This window comes from Lynx rufus, unplaced genomic scaffold, assembly GCF_022079265.1.
Source record: "Lynx rufus isolate CCGP_SWC_20201006 ecotype Redwood Valley unplaced genomic scaffold, mLynRuf1.p SCAF_34, whole genome shotgun sequence".
NCBI classification, from domain to species: Eukaryota; Metazoa; Chordata; class Mammalia; order Carnivora; family Felidae; genus Lynx; species Lynx rufus.
In genome coordinates, this window is record NW_025814850.1 from 2,861,207 (window position 1) to 2,883,526 (window position 22,320).

The 22,320-nt window shown below is 41.5% G+C and overlaps 1 protein-coding gene across 2 annotated transcripts in view; it reads right to left on the minus strand.

Moving 5' to 3' along the window:
* GJC1 (gap junction protein gamma 1) overlaps positions 1-16,797 on the minus strand; it is a 37,886-nt gene extending 21,089 nt beyond the window's left edge. Inside the window, exon 1 of one of the 2 annotated variants that reach the window (XM_047093528.1) lies at positions 16,749-16,797. The gene's annotated coding sequence lies outside the window, so the exon portion shown is untranslated. Of the gene's footprint in view, positions 1-16,272; positions 16,355-16,748 lie in introns of those variants that run through there. The other variant, XM_047093529.1, reaches the window with a different exon arrangement.
* Between the last annotated feature and the right edge of the window lie 5,523 nt (positions 16,798-22,320).

The window sequence follows — 22,320 nt, forward strand, 5'->3', positions numbered from 1 at the left end:
CTGTCTACACAGAGCCCAACGTGGGGCTTGAGCCCACGAACCGTGAGATCATGACCACTCACACTCTGTCTCTGACTCTCTCAAAAATAAACATTAGGGGCGCCTGGGTGGCGCAGTCGGTTAAGCGTCCGACTTCAGCCAGGTCATGATCTCGCGGTCCGTGAGTTCGAGCCCCGCGTCGGGCTCTGGGCTGATGGCTCAGAGCCTGGAGCCTGTTTCCGATTCTGTGTCTCCCTCTCTCTCTGTCCCTCCCCCGTTCATGCTCTGTCTCTCTCTGTCCCAAAAATAAATAAACGTTGAAAAAAAAATTTTTTTTTAAATAAACATTAAAAAAATGTGTCTTCCTTTTGGGATGAGCACTGGGTGTTGTATGGAAACCAATTTGACAATAAATTTCATATATTGAAAAAAAAAATGTGTCTTAATAAAAACAAAGTCCAGGATGAACTAAAACTAATATTCTAGAATAGTGATTCCTAACCTTGAATTTTATGACAACAAGACAGAGCAAGCACTGAACTTGGAGGTAAGAGATTCTAACAGGCACTTCAGGAGTTATTTCTCCCCACCCCACCCCGTTTTTTTTTTCATCTGTGAAATAAGTGGAGAATATCAGATGATTTCTAAGGTCTTGCTATTAACATTTGATGAAAATAACCTCAGGCAGAATAAAATTCATAAAACAACCAACAAATTATGTGGCATTCAGAACTCTAAGGAGCAGGAAAGAAGTAACTGCAGTGAAATGAAACAATGACAAGATGTCAAATTTTCAAAAAGGCATTTCCCAAACAGTCATCCCCCCAGAAAATTTATGGTTGAATAAAACTAAAAAAATGTAATATTGACTCACCATGATTCTAAAGTATTAACTATCTGGGCATCCCAGATCATGAGCTGAGCAATCCACTAAGAATCGTGCTAGTGACTCACACTCCTGAATGAGACTGCTTTATGTGCAGAGACAAGGCATCAATTAAAGGGTTTACAATGAAGTTTTGTTTAACTGGAATGCTTTAAGTGGAAGTTAATTCTGCATGAGCGATAATAGAGGTTTAATAACTAGCTAGTGACAATTTCTAAGCAAAAGCATCATGGCAGCTCACTAGCAAACAGTAATCTATGTATTACAAACATACAAACAACTTGTTTTCAAAAGAGGTCTTGGCTATGGACGTTATTGGAGAAACACAAAATTTAATTTATTGTGAGTCAAATTATAAAACCTAGTGGAAAGTAGTTTGAAATCTTGGCTCTATTAACCAACAAGGAAACAAAGTACATCACTATGGGCTGAAGTGTCAATTTGTGCTGGCAAAAAGCCACTCTATTTAAATGTAAGAACCTTCAGGAACCAGCTGGAGAAGTAAGGGGAACCTGGGATAATGCATTCATTCACATCCTAAGTGGTACTGTCTTCATGTAAAAAAGGACAATATTGGTACACTTGTCCAAAACAGCCTGAGTTTAGGTCAAATCAACTGTCTGAATAATCATCAGTCTAGGAGAATGAACATGTCTAAGACAAAATAAAAAATGTGTAACATTTCCAATATGACTGCGTATAACTACATGTTGTCCAATATGACAACATAAAATTTGCAAAAAAATACCATCATCCACTGATGGTGAGGGCAGTCTGATACAACCTTTCCGGAAGGCACTGTGGTTAATATTTATCAGGAATTTTAAAATGTTTATATCCTTTGATCAGTAACTCCACATCTAGTAATTTATCTTAAATAAGTGCCCAATATAAGATAAATTTTATACAATTTATGACATAACTTCATGATGACATACTGCATAACTACTATAAATCCTGTTTTAGAAAAGAGACCACAAAATTCGAATGCATACAATTATTTAAAGACAAAAACTAAGACTAGTGGTTGCCTAGACCTGAAAGAGATGGTGGGGTGGGGTGGGGGGAGGGAGTGACTGCTAGTAAGTATGAGGTTTCTTTTTGGAGGAATGAAAATATTCTAAAATTAAATTGTGGTGATGGCTACACAACCCTGTGAATATAATAAAATTTTTGAATTGTACATTTCAAATAGGTAAACTGTATGGTGTGTATGAATTCTATCTCACTCAAGCTGTTTAAGATACCAGTGAGGGGATACAAGTAACTGAAACAAGAAAATGGGGCCTGGAAAACAGGCACCAACCAAAGGGTGTGGGGCAGGGGGTGGGAGTGGGGGGTGCCTACTGCTTATTAGCTACAACTATGGGAGTTATCAGACTGTCCTATCTTTCAAAAGAAGTCTTCGAGGGGTGCCTGAGTGGCTCAGTTGGTTAAGCGTCTGACTTTGGCTCAGAACATGATCTCACAGTTCATGAGATCGAGCCCCACATCGGACTCTGTGCTGACCACTCAGGGCCTGGAGCCTGCTTTGGTTTCTGTCTCCCTCTCTCTATGCCCCTCCCCTGCTCGCACTGTCTCTCAAAAATAAATAAAGGTTAAAAAATGAAAACAAGATGTCTTTGACCTGGATTTTTATGTGAAGTCTGATTTTCATACAAATTTTTGATTGAAGTGTAAAATACCTACAGGAAGATAAACAGAAGCATGCAGCTCAATGAACTTTCACAAACTGAATACACCTATGTAACCAGCACTAAAATCAAAAACAATCACACCCTTCCTACCCAAGGGAAACCGCCACCCTTACCTTTAACAGTACAGAGTACTTTAGCCCAGGGATAGGTCTTTGTTATGAGACAGTCGTGTGCACTGTAGGGTGCTCTGAAGCAACCCTGGTCTCTTCCAGTTGTGGCAACCAAAGATGCCTCCAGACACTGCCAAATGCCCCTTGGGGAACAATATTACACCACACTGAGACCCACTGGTTTACCCTGTTCTTGAGCTTAATATAATATAAACGGAATCCTACAAAATGGACTCTCTTGTATCAGAATCATAAAGAATATACTCTTTTGTGCCTGACTGCTTTTGTTCAGCATCTGTTGAGAGTCACCAATCCTGCTGCATTTAGCTCCAGTCTGTTCATTCTCTTTGCTTTATTATATTGCCATTGTGTGACTATATCACAAATTTATTCATTCCACTGCTGATGGGCATTTGAGCAGTTTCCAGTTTGAGGATATTATGAATAATGCTACTATGAACATTCCGTATAGGTCTTCTGGTGAATATATGTATGAATTCCTGTTGAATACCTAGAAGCAAAATTGTTATGTCAGCTTCAATAAGTTAGTACTTTTCCAAAGGGAGTTGTATCAATTTACACTCTTGTCTCCTTTTCTTTCATGCTAGCAATAGAAAAAAAAAGAAACTTAAATAATATTGAGCCAGATATCTTATAGCTGAATATATATACCCTGACAATTTGTGACCCGTTTACAAAGAGTATTCCAGGGGCACATGGGTGGCTCAGTCAGTTAAGCATCCGACTCTTGATTTTGGCTGAGGTCATGATCTTATGGTTTGTTAGATGGAGTCCCACATCAGGCTCTGCTGAAAAGCATGAAGCCTACTCCGGATTCTCTCTCTCCCTCTCTCTCTGCCCCTCCCAGGCTCACGTGCATGAACGCTCTCTCTCTCTCTCTCAAAATAAACTTTTTTAAATAAATAGAATATTTCATTATATGGGAAAATGTTCACATGTAGTAAAGAGACAAAAAACAAAAAACCTCCAGTAACATAATATGCTTGAAAGGAAATACACCAACATTAACAATGGCCTATGAACGATTTCTCTTCAATTTGCTTTTTCAGTATTTTCTACAATAAACATGTAATAATGGAGTTGGCAAAGCTTTCCTATGCAACAAAAGCCTTGAGGGAAATTTAAAAAGTAGGTCGGGTACAAATTTCACTTTGCATACATTCATAAAGACCTAATTAAGTAATGGATAGATCACAGAAAAGTATAACGATCTCATAGAGCCATTGATACAGTTACTACCCACCCCCGTATACAGGGGTCCAAGACAGAACTTATATAAAATTCTACTCCAGAGTAAAAGAGAGTCTAGAGGGTAATTCTTAATTTGTAAGAGTGTATCACAAGATGGTAGTATATTTTTTAAGATTTTCTTTTAAGTTAATTTATTTAAGCAATCTCTACACCCAACATGGGGCCCAAACTCACCACCCTGAGCGAGCCAGGTGCCCCAAAAGAGTAGTATTCTGACATGATGGCTTATATAGCAGCTTACTATCATACTGTTGCTCCTCTCATTCCTTTAGAAACTCACTATAAAATGGTCCAGAAGCAACACAGAAAATTAACATATCCAACATTCCCTTGAAATATATAGTTATAATTGCTACCTGCTGGTTATTGAGTATCTGAGACTGAGTATTTGGAAAGAGACACCTTTATTTTAGAAAATGATTATTAAAGTAGCCACCAAAAACTTACCAGTCTCCATTATAAGTGAGTTCTATTAAATGTTTATTTGACATGTGAAAATGTTATAAAACTCTTACTTCCTGTCCTAATCACTCTACTTAATTTTCTCTACTTTGTATCAAGGATTCTTCTATTGGGACAAGAATATGCCCATAATATTCAGTACAAACCCAAGGGACATTTCTTCCAAGAGAAAATACTAAATGTTAATATACTACACTAGGTAAATTATTTAAACCAAAATCATGTTACTTTAACGCTTTGAAGATTAGCTAAACTGGAATCTTAAAAGATCACTATTCTGAGCACTGATCTCATCTCCATTTCCTTACTTTGAGAAACCATGCTGATATTTACGTAATTTCAAACCACAAAGGAAAAAAAATGACAGTTTTGAGGCAAAATAAATAAAAAACAGTAGAAAATAAACTTTTTTTTTTTTTAAAAAGTAAGCTCTAAGACCCCAGTAGGAAACAAACTTCTATTAAAAGCATTTTCCAGGGCGTGTAGGGGTGTGCCTGGGTGGCTCAGCTGGTTGAGCTCAGGTCACAATCTCATGGCTCATGGTTCAAGCCCACATGAGGCTCTGGGCTGACGGCATGGAGCCTGCTTGGGGTTTCTGTCTCTCTCTCTGCTCCTCCCTGGCTTGCTCTCTCTCAAAAAATTAAACTTTTTTTTTTTTTTTTAAAGAGCATTTTCTGGGGTGCCTGGGTGGCTCAGTCAGTTAAGCGTTAGGCTCTTGGTTTCAGCTCAGATCATGATCTCGCCATTCATGGGTTCGAGACATGTGTCAGGCCCATGCTGACAGTGTGGAGCCTGCTTGGGATTCTCTCTTCCTCTCTCTCAAAATAAATAAATCACCTTAAAAAACAAACAAATAAATAAAATGCTAAGGGCAGGGCAGGGAGCACCTGGCTGGCTCAGTCTATGGAGTGTGCTATTCTTGATCTCCAGGTAGTAGTGAGTTCGAGTGCCATGTTACGCAAAGAGCTTACTTTAAAAATATTCTCAGGCACCTGAGTGACTCAGTCAGTTCAGCGTTTCAGCTCAGGATATGATCTCACAGTTTGTGGGTTCAAGACCCGCATCAGGCTCTGCACTTCTGCACTGTCTGTACGGAGCCCACATGGGATTCTCTCTCTTTCTCTAAACAAACAAACAAACAAACAAACAAACAAACAAATAAATAAATACTAAGCCTGATTAAATTTCTCATTGAACTAGTAACCATAATTAACTGGTAGCCAAAATAAATGTATTCAGTAGAATGCTTTGCAAGCTATGCATATATAGTTTCCTTCCCAGGATATACCTCAAATCATAAACACATTTTTCCATCCTCTTCTTTTCTGAGTTCAAGTATAATAGGATACAATGGCTTCAGATACACAATTCAATAGAACTGAGACACTCTGAGACACTCTCCCAATTCCTAACAATTTGTCCAACCTCAAAGAAAAACTTTCCTAAGTCAGTCTGAGAAGTGCACATCTGCTTGACCTGCTCAACATACAATAAATATATACAAAGCTTTTACTCTGAATAACATGAACATCTACTACTGAACTAGAATGTAAGGTCAAAGCAAGCTAGTCGAGTTAGACACATGAACAATAAAACCCCTTTCAGAAAGTATTATATGTCTTTTCTCATGAAAGCATTTTCTATACAAATCTAGACAGGCTACTCTTCAGGTCTATTAAAAAGAGATCCTAAGGGGTGCCTGGCTGGCTCAGTTAGAAGAGCATGCAATTCTTGATCTCAGGGTTGGGAGTTTGAATCCCATGTTGGCTGCAGAGATTACTTAAAAATAAAATTTTTATTAAAAAAAGAGGGAGGGGCACCTGGGTGCCTCAGTCAGTTGAGCGTCCAACTTCAGCTCAGGTCATGATCTCACAGTTCATGAGTTAAAGCCCTGCATCAGGCTCTGTGCTGACAGCTCGGAGCCTGGAGCCTGCTTTAGATTTTGTGTCTCCTTCTCTTCCCCCCTCTCCCCCACTCACACTCTGTCTCTCTCTCTCAAAAATAAACATTAAAAAACAATTTTTTTTTAAAAGAGAGAGAGAGAGAGAAAGATCCCAGGAACACACTTTTGACATTTAAGCTTAAAAATCATTATCTTGGGGCGCCTGGGTGGCTCAGTCCATTGAGCCTCCGACTTCGGCTCAGGTTGGGCTATGTGCTAACAGCTTGGAGCCTGGAGCCTGCTTCAATTCTCTCTCTCTCTCTCTCTCTCTCTCTCTCTCAAAATTAAAATAAACATTAAAAAAATTTTTTTAAGTTACAGTTACATAGGCTCACACACTATTAGTGTTAAAAGAAATGTTACAGATCAGCTAGGCCAGTAGCCCCTCATTTTTAGGGTCTGAGAGACTTTATGTAGTAATTACAAGAGTTTCTAGTGCCCTATATAATAGTGGCGATACATATAGTTTCTGATTTTGAAAAAAACACAAAAAGATAAGACTTTACTATAAACTGTTAAAGTTTTAAAATAAACTTGTAATTTATTTATAATATTATTTATATATACATTTGAAAAGGTCATATATATTTGTAAGACACTATTTATATAGTTCACAGATAATACCTGCATGGATTCTAAGGTTATCTTTCAATAATTCTGCAGTGGCCCATTGTTTGATATCTGAGTATGAGACTATATCCTTATTTTACCTAAGAGGATATTAAAGATCAGGATAATGTGCTTAAGATCACACAACTAATAAGCTGCAAAGCCTAGAATACAACTTGGGACCTAATGATCTTTTTGCTATACTATGTGGGTGTACTGTTTAATTTTATTTTCAGACCACGCATAAAGTCACTGAAAAAGCTGATTATAATATACAAGCAATATAAATATAACTGAAGAAAAGTCTCATTTAAAACAGCAACAAAGAGGGGCGCCTGGGTGGTTCAGTCGGTTAAAGCATCCGACTTCGGCTCAGGTCATGATCTCGCGGTCCATGAGTTCGAGCCCCGCGTCAGGCTCTGTGCTGACAGCTCAGAGCCTGGAGCCTGTTTCAGATTCTTGTGTCTCCCTCTCTCTCTGACCCTCCCCCATCATGCTGTCTCTCCCTGTCTCAAAAATAAATAAACATTAAAAAAAATTTTTTTTAATAAATAAATAAATAAAACAGCAACAAAGAGGGGAGCCTGGGTGGCTCAGTTGGTTAAGTGTCTGACTTCAGCCAGGTCATGACCTTGTGGTTCATGAGTTTGAGCCCTGAGTCGGGCTCTGTGCTGACAGCTCAGGCCTGGAGCCTGCTTTGGATTCTGTGTCTCCCTCTCTCTCTGCCGCTCTCCCACTCACACTCCGTCTCTGTCTCTCTCTCAAAAATAAACAAATATTAAAAATAAATAAATGAATAAAAATTAAGGAAAAAAAAAGGGGGTGCCTGGGTGGCTCAGTAGGTTAAGCATCTGACTCTTGACTTCGGATCAGGTCATGATCTTGCAGTTAGACTCACAGTTCCTGAGTTGCAGCCCCACACTGGGCTCTGTACTGAGTTCTGTGCTGGCAGCACAGAGCCTGCTTGGGATTCTGTCTCCGTCTCTCTCTGCCCCTCCCCTGCTTGCTATTTTCCCTCTCAACATAAATAAAAATAAACTTAAAAAAGTATTAAATAATAAAATAGCAACAAATAGGTGAAATACTTAGGAAAAGACTAACAAGAAACAGAGATTTTAAATGAAGAACACTTAAAAATTACTGCCAAGGAACACCAAAAACTTAAATTCTTAAGACAAAACATTCCATGTTCTTGCATACAAAAGCCATCTTAAGATACTAGTTCTCCCTAAATTGATCTAAAATGTAATGTAATCTAAAATACAATGCCAAAAGGATTTCTTAGGAACCAGACAAACTGATTCTAAATTAACATGAAAGGGCACCTGGCTGGCTCAGTTGGAGGAGCATGAGATTCTTGATCTGGGGATTGTGAGTTCAAGCTCCACACTGGGTGTAGAGATTACTTTATTATTATTATTTTTTAATTTACTGTTTTTTTGAGATAGAGTGCACATGAGCAGGGGAGAGGGGCACAAGGAAAGAGAGAATCCAAAGCAGGCCCCAGGCTCAGTGCAGAGGCAGATGCAGGGCTCCATCCCACAACCCTGGGATCATGACCTGAGCTGAAATCAAGAGTTGGAAGCTCAACTGACTGAGCCACCCAGGCGCCCCTAGATTACTACTGTATAAAATAAACTTAAATGAATGAATGAATAAATAAATTTAATGTTAAAAAACAAATAGTAAGAATGGTAGAGAACTTTCTGAAAGAGTAAGGAGAGCATACAAGCTTCTCTAGATATGCATTATAAAGTTCTAATAATTTAAAAGGTGAAATTGGCAAAAAGATCAACAGATCAATAGAATGAATGTAACAGAATAGAAAGTCCAGAAGATCAAAATACATCTGGACATTTAATGTATGATAAGGTGACATTTCAAACAAATGGAAAAATGATGGAATATTCAATAAATTATAATGAATTACTATGGGTAGCTATCTGAAAAAAATTAGAAGTTGGACCTTTATTTGTTTTTTTAAACTTTTTTTGTGTATTTATTTATCTTTGAGAGAGAGAGCGCACGAGGAGGGCAGGGGCAGAGAGAGGGAGACACAGAATGTGAAGCAGTGTCCAGGTTCCAAGCCATCAGCACAGAGCCCAACATGGGGATTGACCCACAAACCGTGAGATCATGACCTGAGCTGAAGTCGGACGCTTAACCAACTGAGCCACCCAGGCACCCCTAGAAGTTGGATCTTTAAATTCCAGATGAATCAAGGATCTAAAATTAAAAACAAAACACTCAAAGTTAGACAAAGCCATGGCCATTTTTTCTTTTTTTTTTAATTTTTTTTTTTAAGGTTTATTTATTTTTGAGACAGAGAGAGACAGAGCATGAACGGGGGAGGGTCAGAGAGAGAGGGAAACACAGAATCTGAAACAGGCTCCAGGCTCTGAGTGGTCAGCACAGAGCCCGACGTGGGGCTCGAACTCACAGACCGCGAGATCATGACCTGAGCCGAAGTTGGACGCTTAACCGACTGAGCCACCCAGGCGCCCCTATTTTTTTCTTAACTGAGTAGAGAAGACTTCTAAAATGATATAAAACCTAGAGGTCAAATGAAAGAAATGACAAATTCAATTATACAAAGTATAATTTTTGGAAAACAAAAAAAAAATACTGTAAACAACTCAAAAAATATACTGAAAGGTAGGGCACCTGGGTGGCTCAGTCAGTTAAGCGTCAGACTCCTGACTTCAGCTTAGGTCTTGCTCTCACAGGTTCAAGAGTTCAAGCCCCACATCAGGCTCCATGCTGATAAGTGCACGCTGACAACTGCAGAGCCTGCCTGGGATTCTTTCTCTCAAAACAAATACACTTAAAAAAAAAAAAAGATATACTGAATAATTAAAATGATTTGCAATTCTGAGTAAAAGGTTAATTTCTCTAACACATAAAGAATTCTAACAGATCAATAATAAAAAGACCATTCAATAGAAAAATATGCAATGGGGCGCCTGGGTGGCTCAGTAGGTTGAGCATCCGACTTCGGCTCAGGTCATGATCTCACGGTTCATGGGTTCAAGCCCCGCATGGGGCTCCATGCTGACAGCTCGGAGCTTGGAGCCTGCTTCTGATTCTGTGTCTCCCTCTCTGTCTTCTCCTCCCCTCCTTGCACTCGGTCTCTCAAAAATAAAAATAAACATTAAAAAAAAAAATGCAATGGATATGGAGGTCTCAGAAACATATTAATGGTTTTTAATAACATGAGAAGACATTTAATATCACTTGTAATTAAAGATTCACAAATTAAAACTACACCAATATATCATTTTATATTTATCCAACTGGAAAGAGATAAGAATTGCTAACAGGTTATTGGCAAGGAAGGATGTATAAAGTCATTCTTTGTGCTTTACTACAAGTGGTGGGGTGAACTGGTACATGAATCCCATACTTTTTGAGCCAGAATGCTAATTCTCAATGTTTATCTAACAAATAACACTCACAGACATACAAAATAATGTACAAGAATATTCACTGCAGCACTGCTGATAATGTGCTGGAAAGAATTTAAAAGTCTATCAGGAAGGGACTGGGTAAAGACATTACAGCACATATGGTAGGCAAAAAGTATGAGACAGCTCTATTTCTAATGATATGAAATAAACTGAGATACATTAGTGAATGATGCAGGCTAAAGAACAGTGTGTATAGTATGCTACCATTTATGTATGTGTGTAGGGACATACTGAATGTATGGGTACCTCTAGAAGAATTCACAAAAAAAGGGTAAATAATAATTGCTTCAGCAGAAAAAAAAATGAGTGACTGAGTACGAAGAGAAGACTTACTTTTCACCGCAAATCCTTTTATACCTTTCAGATTTTATACTACATAATGTACTACCTACTCCAAAAAAAGTCAACAAAGTGAAATTCTCAAGTATAAAACTGTTGACATTGGCCTTAATGTAGAACTGTCCTAGTGTCTTGGGACATTAATTATACTGACCCTTGGCCCAGGAAGAAATGAAAATCAGAACTAGGTATAGGATGTCAAAGAAAAAAACTAATCTTCAAGTTCTTTATAACATCTGATAGTCTGCCTAAACCGGCTAGGATTATTTTCTGGGGAGGCAAGAGCTCCCTTTGTGTACATTATACCATTAGTGACCACTGTATTTTTGGTCTATTAAAACTGCTAAATTATGACAATAAATTATATTAATAAACAAGTAAATAAAACTGCTGAAGATTGCTCAGGCCATGGCTATTAGTAAGTTTACAAAAGTAAGTTTTACCAAGGAACTAGCACTATATTGGCCTATTAGACTAATAATGCAAAAAACACCATACAATAATGAGGCTTCTAATTAGAAGAACAAGAGCTTTGTTAGAAGTTACTTTACTACAATCAGCAATTATAATTAAAAAAGAAATTAGAAAGCACTCAAATAATTGTTGAATACAGAAATGAACTATAAGCTATAAGCTAGGTGTTGTGATACTGGGCTACCCAAGATAGATTATTACTTCTTTTTTTTTTTTAATTTTTTTTTTAAGGTTTTTATTTTATTTTTGAGACAGAGAGAGACAGAGCATGAACGGGGGAGGGGCAAAGAGAGAGGGAGGCACAGAATCGGAAGCAGGCTCCAGACTCTGAGCCATCAGCCCAGAGCCGACGCGGGGCTCGAACTCACGGACCGCGAGATTGTGACCTGAGCTGAAGTCGGACGCTTAACCGACTGAGCCACCCAGGTGCCCCTAGATTATTACTTCTGATTTTATGGAATATACAGAAGAGTCTAATGGTGAAATAGGCATCATACAAATAATTAATTAAAACTGTGATAAATCCTATAAAAGAGACGTGCAGAGTACATTGAGTTCCCTACACAAATCTAGGATTATCAGAAAAGATTTATCCCCAAATTGATATTTAAGCATATTCTGAAGAACTGAGGAGCTGCTTTCCAGGCAGAAGAATTAGCTACAGCATGTACAAAGTCCTTGGGTCAGCTTTGAACCTTTAAGGAATAGGGGGGAAAAAAGTCAGCAAGCTAGACCATTCATAACAAAAAAGTACAAAGAAATGATGCTGGAGAAGTAGGCAAGGCCAGATCACATCTGGTTAAATGAAGATTAAAGGGAAAACAGAAGTTTTCGGGTAAGTGACTTGACTAAATTTATTTTATAAAGATAATTCTAACTGCTGTGAGAAGAGTAGATGAGGATATACTGCTTAGGTTACATACTATATGTAGTAACAGTATAAAGAAATGCAAAGGAACAATAAATTCAACTGGTGATTATCTCTGGTAAGGAGGCCCACAATGGAGGCTGGAAGAAGGAAGATGCAAGCAGGTAAGGAAACACAGAAGACCCCAACTGTAGTGGTAATGTTTTATTTCCTAAGCTGCAAGGTGGTTAAGTATTTATTGTAGTATTACTTACTACTTTTTCTGTATTAATATCCCATATTACTGACCCCCCTTTAAAAACAAGAGTGAATGAGGAAAGACCATTTATAATTGACTCTAACAGTCTTAGGACAAGGTGGCCTGCCTAGACTAGGACGGGGAGACTAAAAGTAAAGAGAAATCGCAAGAGTTGAGCCTCAGTAAGTTGTTGATAGAGCCATTTAATGAAATGGTACAATGAAGATCTAGCTTTGGAGCCAAGATCAACAGGTCAGTCTGGGCAACTCAATTCAAAGTACCTCTGAGAGTGGTTAAGTGGAGACGTTGAGCAGGCAGCTGGGATCAGAAAATAAGTTTGAACTACAGGCAAAAATTTGGGAGTAACTGAAGCCACAGAACAGATTAGAGGATCAAGACTTGAGAGAAACCATCAATTAAAGATCTGGTAGAAGAGGATGGGGCGAAAACCTGAATAGCCAGAGAGCAAGGAGGGAAAATCAGAACCCAAGAGAAAAGAATACTTCAGAAAGGACATTTCTGAGTCCAAATAAACACCTATTCTGAAATGGGCAATTAGGAATCTGAGGTCCAAGAATGAGTCAAAGGGAATTCCATAAAAATAGAAGTCCAGATCTACTTTATTCTGAACATTCCCAAAAGGAATGTTGTAACACTGTTAAGTAACAATAAATTCAGTCAAAACTGATAAATCATACAAAGATGTAGATGAAAATAATCTCTGTAAGTATATGAGTCTTGAATGAGTTAGAGATTAGAGGGTAATGAGGATGTGTGAAGTTTATTCCATTTCTATAAAAGAAAAAAATAAAAAAACTTACTCCAAAATCCTATATGTTTCTTTTGTTCCAAAGATTTTAGATAATTTCCAAACTGCTAAACCTTTCAGCATGTTAAATTCAAAGTGCTCAAAATATAAACATTCTGAGAGCAAAACCCACATAGTATTCATCTTCAGCACCTAGTTCAGTGCCTAACATAAATACTTGAATGAAAGAAGAAAAAAAGTTCACTAGAAGAATGAATGGCCACCAGAGTACTTTTGTCCAAATTCTGCTGGTGCTACATGCGCTACAGTTTCAAAAAAACCAGCTTTAACTGAGGGCTCTACTCATTCCACAGAACACTTCTTTTCTTCAGAAATAAAATGCTATCTGCAAAGAGATCTCATCCCTAGGGGAAAAAAACTGCTTTGGGCAACACATTACACATATAGGTCTAAATATCAAACTTGAGGGCTGTCAACTCCTGCAATGTTGGCGAGACTCAAGAATGTACTACCACCATATGCCAGCCAGTATTGCCTGTCTAGTCATTCATTCTAATAATTTTTTTAACATTTATTTATTATTGAGACACAGAGCGTGAGCAGGGGAGGGGCAGAGAGAGGGGGAGACACAGAAACTGAAGGAGGCTCCAGGCTCTGAGCTGTCAGCACAGAGCTCAATGTGAGGCTCGAACTTACAAACTGTGAGATCATGACCTGAGCCAAAGTCAGATGCTTAACTGACTGAGCCACCCAGGCGCCCCTCTAGTCATTCATTCTAAAGACCTGTAGAAAACAGCAATGCTCAGACTTAACAGATCCTTACTTCCACAAAAACTAAACTCATCAGTTGCAGTAGTATGTATGAAAATTGTTGGCACTTAGCTGATAACAGTTCAGAACTGTTAAGTTTCAGGTTAATGGTATCAGCTAAGATATGTTATCATATGTATTCTCAAACAAATGGTCTACAAAAAAACGTAATCCCATTTTTCTTTGCCTAAATTTTTAAAAAAATTTTTAACATTTTTATTTACTGTTGAGAGACAAAGTGAGAATGAGCATCAGCAGGGGAGGGGAAGAGAGGGAGAGACATAACATCTGAAGCGGGCTCCGGGCTCTGAGCTGTCAGCACAGAGCCCGACATGGGGCTCGAACCCATGGGGGCTCGAACCCACGAACTGTGAGATCATGACCTGAGCCGAAGTAGGACACTCAACAGACTGAGCCACTGAGGCACCCCTCTTTGCCTAAATTTCTATCCAATATTTCTGATAGGAGCCGCACGTTTCTATGCTACAAGCAAAGCATCAGTTAATAAAAATAAATAAATACATTTGCAAGTAAAAAAAAAAAAAGCACCAATTCAGAAAAAAATAAGTATGCTTCCAGTTGCACTAACTATTCAGACTCATAATAATTTAAAAAAGGGAACACCTCTCATTTATTTTGAAATGTGAACAAACTTCAAATAAAAAAAACCCAGCTTTTTGGAACTCATCTCTGCATTGAATTAGGCATGGAACAAACCATCCACTTATTAAGAGAATGATACTCCGGATTTTAATTACGTATTTTGTATTCTAGAATCCCAATTACTGAATTGACAGGAGAGCCTGGAGCTAAGGTGGGAGGTGTGTGGCTAATCAGAGGCAGACCTTCCATCCCTTCCCTTTGGCTAATTTATACAAATAATTAAAAGAAGGACAAAAAAGTTAAGCGGTAACAGTATCTAAGTCAAATTGTTATGTTGAAGATATGTTAATTTCTTAAATCCTTCGGATTGAAGACTAAAAGTCAATTCTACCTTCGTTAACTGACTAGAAAGGTACTGGGTCCTCTGCTCCTTTTTCAGAGAATTGTGGTCTAGCACAGATGGAAAACCAATTCTGAAGTCACACAACCTCTAAAGAAGCTAAAAGCGTTGACTTTTAGAAAGGATGTCTGCAATGCTTTGGAAAAGTGCACAACAGTTTAAGACAAGTAGTATATAATATTAAACCATTACAAATCAGGACAAGTGAAAAAGAGAGAACTTCTATATAGCTCCTATGTATTCTCTTCAAAATGTCTTTTGCTTACAACACTCTGCTCACAAAGACCTGGCCAACACAATGATGCAGATTTGTTTACCACAGCTTATTACATTTTACCCAGAAGAGTCAGTTCATGTTTCTTGAATTCTCCCATTATATAGCACTTAAGAAATCCAAAGCAACTGTAATATACTATACTAAATTCCAAAAAATAAAACCAACAAAAACTCCAGGAAACGAACCACAATTCACAGTGTATTTAGTCAGGAGCTCTGGAATTAAGCTTATTTTTCTGAATGCTTTTTTTAAATTTTATTTATTTATTTATTTATTTTTAATTTTCCGCATTCTTAATCTGAATACCTAAAACTCTCTTTAGGGGGTAAAGAATTTGATCCCTAAATTACATTATTAAACCCCTTTTCTACACATATGTGATGTATTTGAAATATACTGTTCTCCGTTTATCAGAATTAAAATCCCTTTCATTTATACAACCTGATTTTTAAAGAGCTTTCACATATACTCACTTGAAAGTATACACAACAGGAACGTATAATAATTTTGGACTACTCAGGCACAAGATAAGGCTAATTCAGAACTTATTCTAACTCGATTTACTCGATTCCACAAAGTGCAGTCTTCAGGCTAACAAAATAAAGCGTGAGCACAATGAAATCTGTACCACTGCAGGTTCTCAACAAATACTCCTTCAAATGATAATCCAAACTCGCCCGCTTCGCAAAGAAAAACTAATCCCACTCTTTGAAACAATCGCAGGGGAAGAGGGAAAAAACGCAAATTCTAAACCACACATTCATGTAAATCCTTTCAACTCAGCTCCAAACGCAGCCACCAACCACACAATTGGCCACAATCACAGCTTTAGCGCCTTCTCTTAATTTTGAATCTGGAGATCGAGGGGAAAACAAAACAAGTCGTCCAAAGTTTCACGAAGTGGAAAAAAATCATTTTAAGTAAAGGAAACATGTTCATCAAGAGGCGACCGCGCCATTTCCCCCCGCCCCCCGTTTCCCTCCTTCCAGCCCTCGAACTAAATCCTGTCTGAAACACTGATGGGAGGCAGGAGTCCCGGCAGCGGTGTTAGAGGAAAGAGTCAAACGAACCGCACGCCGCCCGAAGAGATGTCAGGAACCGAGCGTCGGGAGACAAAGACCAGCCCGCGAAGCGCCCCGGCGGCGAGGGGCGGCCCCGGCGCGGCCCTGCGCCCCTAACCGCCCCGAGGAGTTGCGAGCACCGCCGAGCGCCGCCCAAGTGCGCGCCCGGGGTCCTCCGGGCTCCCCGCCCGCCCGACGCGGCCGCCGCCGCCCTGACCCACCCCCGGGCCGTTTCCCTCCCAATTTGGGAACCGCGCGCCCAGGGACAAAGGGGGAGGGCGCGACGGGGGCAGCGGCGGGCCGCGGGGCAGACGCCCCTCCGGGATCGGCGGGAAGTCTCGGCAGCACCCCCTCCCACCGCACTCTTCCCGGGACCCCCATCCCTCGCGTCCCCCCGCCCCTTCTCCGGCCTCCCCACAAGTTCTCCCGCCCCCCCGGCCCCGCCCCTTGCCCGCTTCTCAGCCGGCCCTGCGGCCGCCCCTCACCGGGCGGCGTGTTCCCCCGGAGCCGCCTCCTCCGCCGGGCCTCGGCCCGTCCCGCCGGCCGCCGCCTCATGTGCCCCGCGTCGCCATCGCCTTCGCCGCCACCCGCGCCTCTCCTCCAACTCTCGCCGCCGCCGCCCTCGCCTCAGTCTCCAGCCGAGGCCGAACCCGCTCCCGCCGCCGCCTCCCGCTCCCGCCGCCCGGACCCGCGGGGAGGCGCCTGCGCACTACGCGCCGCGGTGGGGGCGGGGGCGTCCCGCCGCGGCCTGGGAGCAGGGGGCGCGCGGCACGTGGCGCTCGGGTGGGAGGGGGCGCCCCGGAGCGCGCGGGCGGCGGCGCGAGCGTCCCAACTTTCTGCTGTCGGGCCCTCGCGCGCTCCCGGGCGGTCCCGGAGGTGCAGAGCGTATGGGTGCCACCCGCGTGGAGTCCGGACCCGGGTGGGCGCAGACCTCGCCTCCCGCACAATTCATTCCTCCCGCTTGGTTCTCGGGACGGCAGTCCCCCGGCGCGCAGTGCCTCACTTGGGCGGGCTACTAACGGCGCCGTGAGGACACGCCTTACCTGGGCATTTTAGGTTGGTCCTGCGAGCTGGGGAGTTGTCTTCCGTGCGCTCCGCCGAGGCCTGGGTCCAGTGTGACACATCAGGATGCTATTGCCCCGTTCTAGGTTCTGCCCCTCTGGACCCTCGTCGGGTTTACCATCCTAGCTCTGCGTCGTGGCTTTTAGTGGCGCTCTGGATACTTTTGAGGTCCTGGACTTCTCAGATTAGCAAGACCCTAATAGGCCATTTCCTCTTAACCCCTTGCATCCCAGCAGGATCCCATTCAAAGGACCTTCGGGAGATTTGCATGGGAATCTCCAGTCTTAAACTTGCTCCAAGGAATCTGAAAATTCAAATGCTTTAAGGACAGCGAGTCCATGCGTGACGACCGAAGGCGTACTAAGGAGAGTACTTTGTATAGTGTTCGACGACTCCTGTACTCCTGAATTATCTCCTTTGACCGTCACTGTACAAAAGGATAGGCTTCCATTTTACCCTTTTGACCAGAGAGGAGATTAAGCTCTAACAAATGAGGTGACTTGTTACAGGTCAAACGTTCCCACCTCTCAAGCCAGGCCGGAACTAACGGCTGGTCCAGAGGGCTGGGCATCTGGCCCACTGACCAAAGTTGTTTGGCCAGCACGTTTTCTGAAAGTATGATTTAACTGCCAAAAATTTTAAATCCAGATTTTTGGCTTCTCTCTAGTGAAAGAAAAAAATTGCTCCCTTTGAGCCTCTAGGTTCATTGGGCAGCTACTTCTGAGTAATATTTGCTTATTTCAACTTAACTGCTTGAGTCCATTTCATTACCTGCTTGGCCTCTGTATTTAAGTTCTCCTCCCTACCCTGCCCTGCCCTCTGCCTCCACTTTCCATGCCTCAGTCGTCCCCAGGCCCCTTCATTACCACATTCCCTCTCTACAAATGTTTTTAAAATGACAAGTGTAAAGACCCTGTAAATATAGGAAAATACGATAAAAGAACATGTCAAACTAAATGCAACAGACATCACTGTATAAGTTGATTGAAATATTAAAACTAACATCCTGCTAGTGCCACTATACATTGGAACAAATTACTTTGGAAAATGGCAATTATCTGCTAAAGCTGAACATATGAATACACTATGATTTTGCAGTTCCATGGGAATTCCACAGAAATATGTACAAATGTTTGCCCAGATACATGTATTAAAGTATTCATAGCAGCACTATTTGTGCTGGAAACCACCCCAAGTGTCCAACAACTGTACAAAGGATAGATAAAACGTTATATTCACACAATGATCCCTTATGCGACAATAAGAATGAACAATCTACAATCACACACGAGATAGAGGAATCTCACAAAACTTTCCATTTATATAAAGTTCAGAAACAGCCCAAAGTATTCTGTGCTGTTAGGAGTAAGGATAGTGGTTACCTTGGGGGAAGGATAGGCACCCGGGAGCATGAGGGAGCTTCTGGGGGACTGGTCCTGTTCTAGATCAGGATGCTAAATGCACAAATGTGTTCAGTGTTCACATCTGAGCCGTACACATTTGATAGTGCACTTCTTCGTGGCATAGTAAGACTTCAACAATAACCTTTAAAGTGCTATATTAAAATATGGGGCACCTAGGTGGCTCAGTCAGTTAAGCGTCCAACTCTTGATTTTGGCTGAGGTCAGGATCTCACATTTTGTGAAATTGAGCCTCGAGTCTGGCTCTGCACTGACAGCTCGGAGCCTGTTTGGGATTCTCTCTCTCCCTCTCTCTCTGCCCTTCTCTCTCTCTCTCTCTCTCTCTCTCTCTCTCTCAAATAAATAAATAAATAAACATAAAAAACATTTATACATTTATAAAGTGTGTTAAGACATTTGATTATAGTGGCACTGTGTGGGTTATCCAGTTAACGTCCGAGTCTTGATTTTGGTGTCGGGCTCTGTGTGGCAATGCAGAACCTACGTGAGATTCTCTGCTTCTCCCCTGCTTGCTCACTCGCTCTCTCTCTCTCTCTCAAAATAAATGAATGAACATAAAAACACTTATATATGTATATATTGTATATAAAATAATATATGAATAAGCATGTATTATATACTGTGTATAAATAATATATATTAAGTGTTCATTAGGTATTATTATCCTATAAATTCATGGATGAAACTGCTGAGGAAGGCTTCCTACCTTTTAGCATTGCCCATTCTTCATGGAGATTTGGAACAATACCCTTTCTTTCTTTCTTTCTTTCTTTCTTTCTTTCTTTCTTTCTTTCTTTCTTTCTTTTTGAGAGAGAGACAGCATGTGAGCAGGGGAGGAGCAGAGAGGGAGAGAGGGAGATACAGAACCTGAAGCAGGGTCCAGGCTCTGAGCTGTCAGCACAGAGCCTGACCCGGGGCTCGAACTCATGAACTGTGAGATCATGACCTGAGCTGAAGTCGGATGCTCAACCGACTGAGCCACCGAGGCGCCCCAGAACAATACCCTTTCTATATTTGTTACCTTACTACCAAACCTGTAGCCCTGTCTCTTCTGGTAGAGAAACCTTTTAAAGGTGGAAATAATGAGACCCAAGGAAGCTAAGGTGTTTTACCTCTGGATAGTTAGAAAACAAAACAGAAATAAAATGCTTCTCTCTTCTATCACTTTGCCAGCTAGTAATATCTCTTAATTCAGTTATAGGTGGAAAACTGAGGCCAGAAACCCGAGCCAAAGTGATGTGGTTTGAAGTGTTGGGGTTTGAAGCCGATAGCCAAGAAAGAATTCTTGAGAGGTCTTCAGTGCAAAATGGTGATTTTATTAAAGCACGGGACAGGACTGTGGGCAGAAAGAGCTGCACTGGGGTTGTGACAGGTAACTGATTATATACCTTCAGGTTGGGAGGCAGTTAGGGATAGAGTAACTCTCTAAGGTATTTTGGAAACAAGTTTTCCAGGACCTTGAGGGGCTAACTGCTGTTAGGAAATGGTCATTTATTACTGTTTCTTAAAACCTCAGTCATGAAACCCTTCAGATGTATATCAGGGGGCCATAAGGTTGGAGTATGATTGCTAACATATATCTTGGTGGCAGGAGGCGGGGGAGTAGAGATAAAGGAAGTTTCCAAAGGAACTTTTAATTTCTTTTTTAATGCTTAATTATTTTTGAGAGACACACACACACACACACACACACACACACACACACAGTGCAAGTGGGGGAGAGGCAGAAAGAGAGGGAGACACAGAATCCAAAGCAGGCTTGAGGCTCTGAGCTGTCAGCACAGAGCCTGATGCGGGGCTCAAACTCATGAAACATGAGATCATGACCTGAGCCAAAGTGAGACACTAACCGACTGAGCCACCCAGTCGCCCCCCAAAGGAATTTTTATATGTTAAAGTAGACCTACAGGATCCTGGGGGTGGGGGGGAATGTTAAGCTAAGATTCCCTTTTGCCCTTGGCAAAGTGTCATCATCGAGGCAGCTGAGCCCCTAGAGGAAGGTCACTGACTGTTTAAGCCCTTGACAATGGGCTGTAGGCAGTAAGGAAATTTAATTTTTCATTTGTCTTTGTTTCCCACATCAAGGGGATCTCTGATCCAGGGAGTCACCAGGGTCTGGAGCAAACCAGGGCAGCTATTAGAATGTGAGTTTTCTGAGGGCAGGACCACTGCCTGCCTCTCAGTTTCTGGACCAGAGCTCAGCACATAGTAGGTGCTTAGCAAGTATATGCAGAGTGAAGAGTGAGTGATTGAAAGCTTGCCATGGCTAGCACAAAAAGGCAGGCTACTGGAGGGAAGGAAAAAAAGCCTCAAGCTTCAAACAGGGAAATGGGTCTGGTTTCCAAGCCTCTGGCAGAGAGGAATGGAGCCGGGTGCTGTGAGAACCGCATCACTTTTTATTCACATGGGGCCCAGGCAGGAAAGGATCAAAATCCAGTCTGAAAACTTGAGAGTCACCCTGGGGCTCTGTGGTTTGGGAACCGTAGGGTCAACTTGAAGACTGCAGTGTGTCACTATTTCCATTACACATTTTCCAGGGTCCCCACTTGGCCAGTAAACTCAGAGTAGATTCTCGTGTCCTGGGGGATGGGAGCAAAGGCTCAGAGAGGTAGGGTTTTGTCACGCTAAGGTTGTTTTTCCCTCAAGCGAAGCATTAACGTTAAGATAGTAGGGAGTTCCTGGAGAAATGTTTTACCCTGCCAGCCTCAAGTTATTTGTCAACGGGCTACAGGTTATAAGGAAATTTAATTTTATCTGCCATTTCCTTCTGCCTTTGTTTCCCACATCAGATGAGACCCCCACCGCCAGTTCCCTGAGCCCAGTTAGCAGTTCCTGTGTATTAATGCAGAATTTTAAATTAAGGTCAATTTACTTGCAAATGAAGAATAAGTGAAGTGTGCAGGAGCTGGGGGAGGGAGAAGAGAGGGGGGAGGTGGGAGAGGTCCCGTTCTGGTACCATCCACCAGGCAAGGACTTTTGGATGCCCAACACTCTCTGTGTTGGTGAGAAGGAGTGGGGTAGCTGCACAGTCATTGAATTTCTGCAAGTTCGCTCTGCCCAGCTGTTTGCACTTGTTTACTCTTATTTCTAAGATGGTGTGAGAATGTGATGGTGAAATGTACATGGGGGCACCTGGGTGGCACAGTTGGTTGAGTGTCCGTCCGACTTCGGCTCAGATCATAATCTCTCCGTTCGTGAGTTCAAGGCCTGCATTGGGCTTGCTGCTGTTCGTGCAGAGGACACTTTGGATCTTCTGTCGCCTTCTCTCTCAAAAATAAACATTGAAAAAAAGAGAAAGAGGGGGGCGCCCCGGTGGCTCAGTCGATTAAACATCCGACTTGAGCTCAGGTCATGATCGCACGGGGTCTGTGAGTTTGAACCCCACACAGGGCTCTGTGTTGACAGCTCAGAGCCAGGAGCCTGCTTCTGATTCTGTGTCCCTCACGCTCTGCCTCTCTCCTGCTCGTGCTTTCTGTCTCTCAAAAATGAATAAATGTTAAAAAAAAAAAAGAAAAGAGAGAACTGTACACGAAGTCACATTATTCCTTGATATGTTAGTTTTCCACTGGAAAGC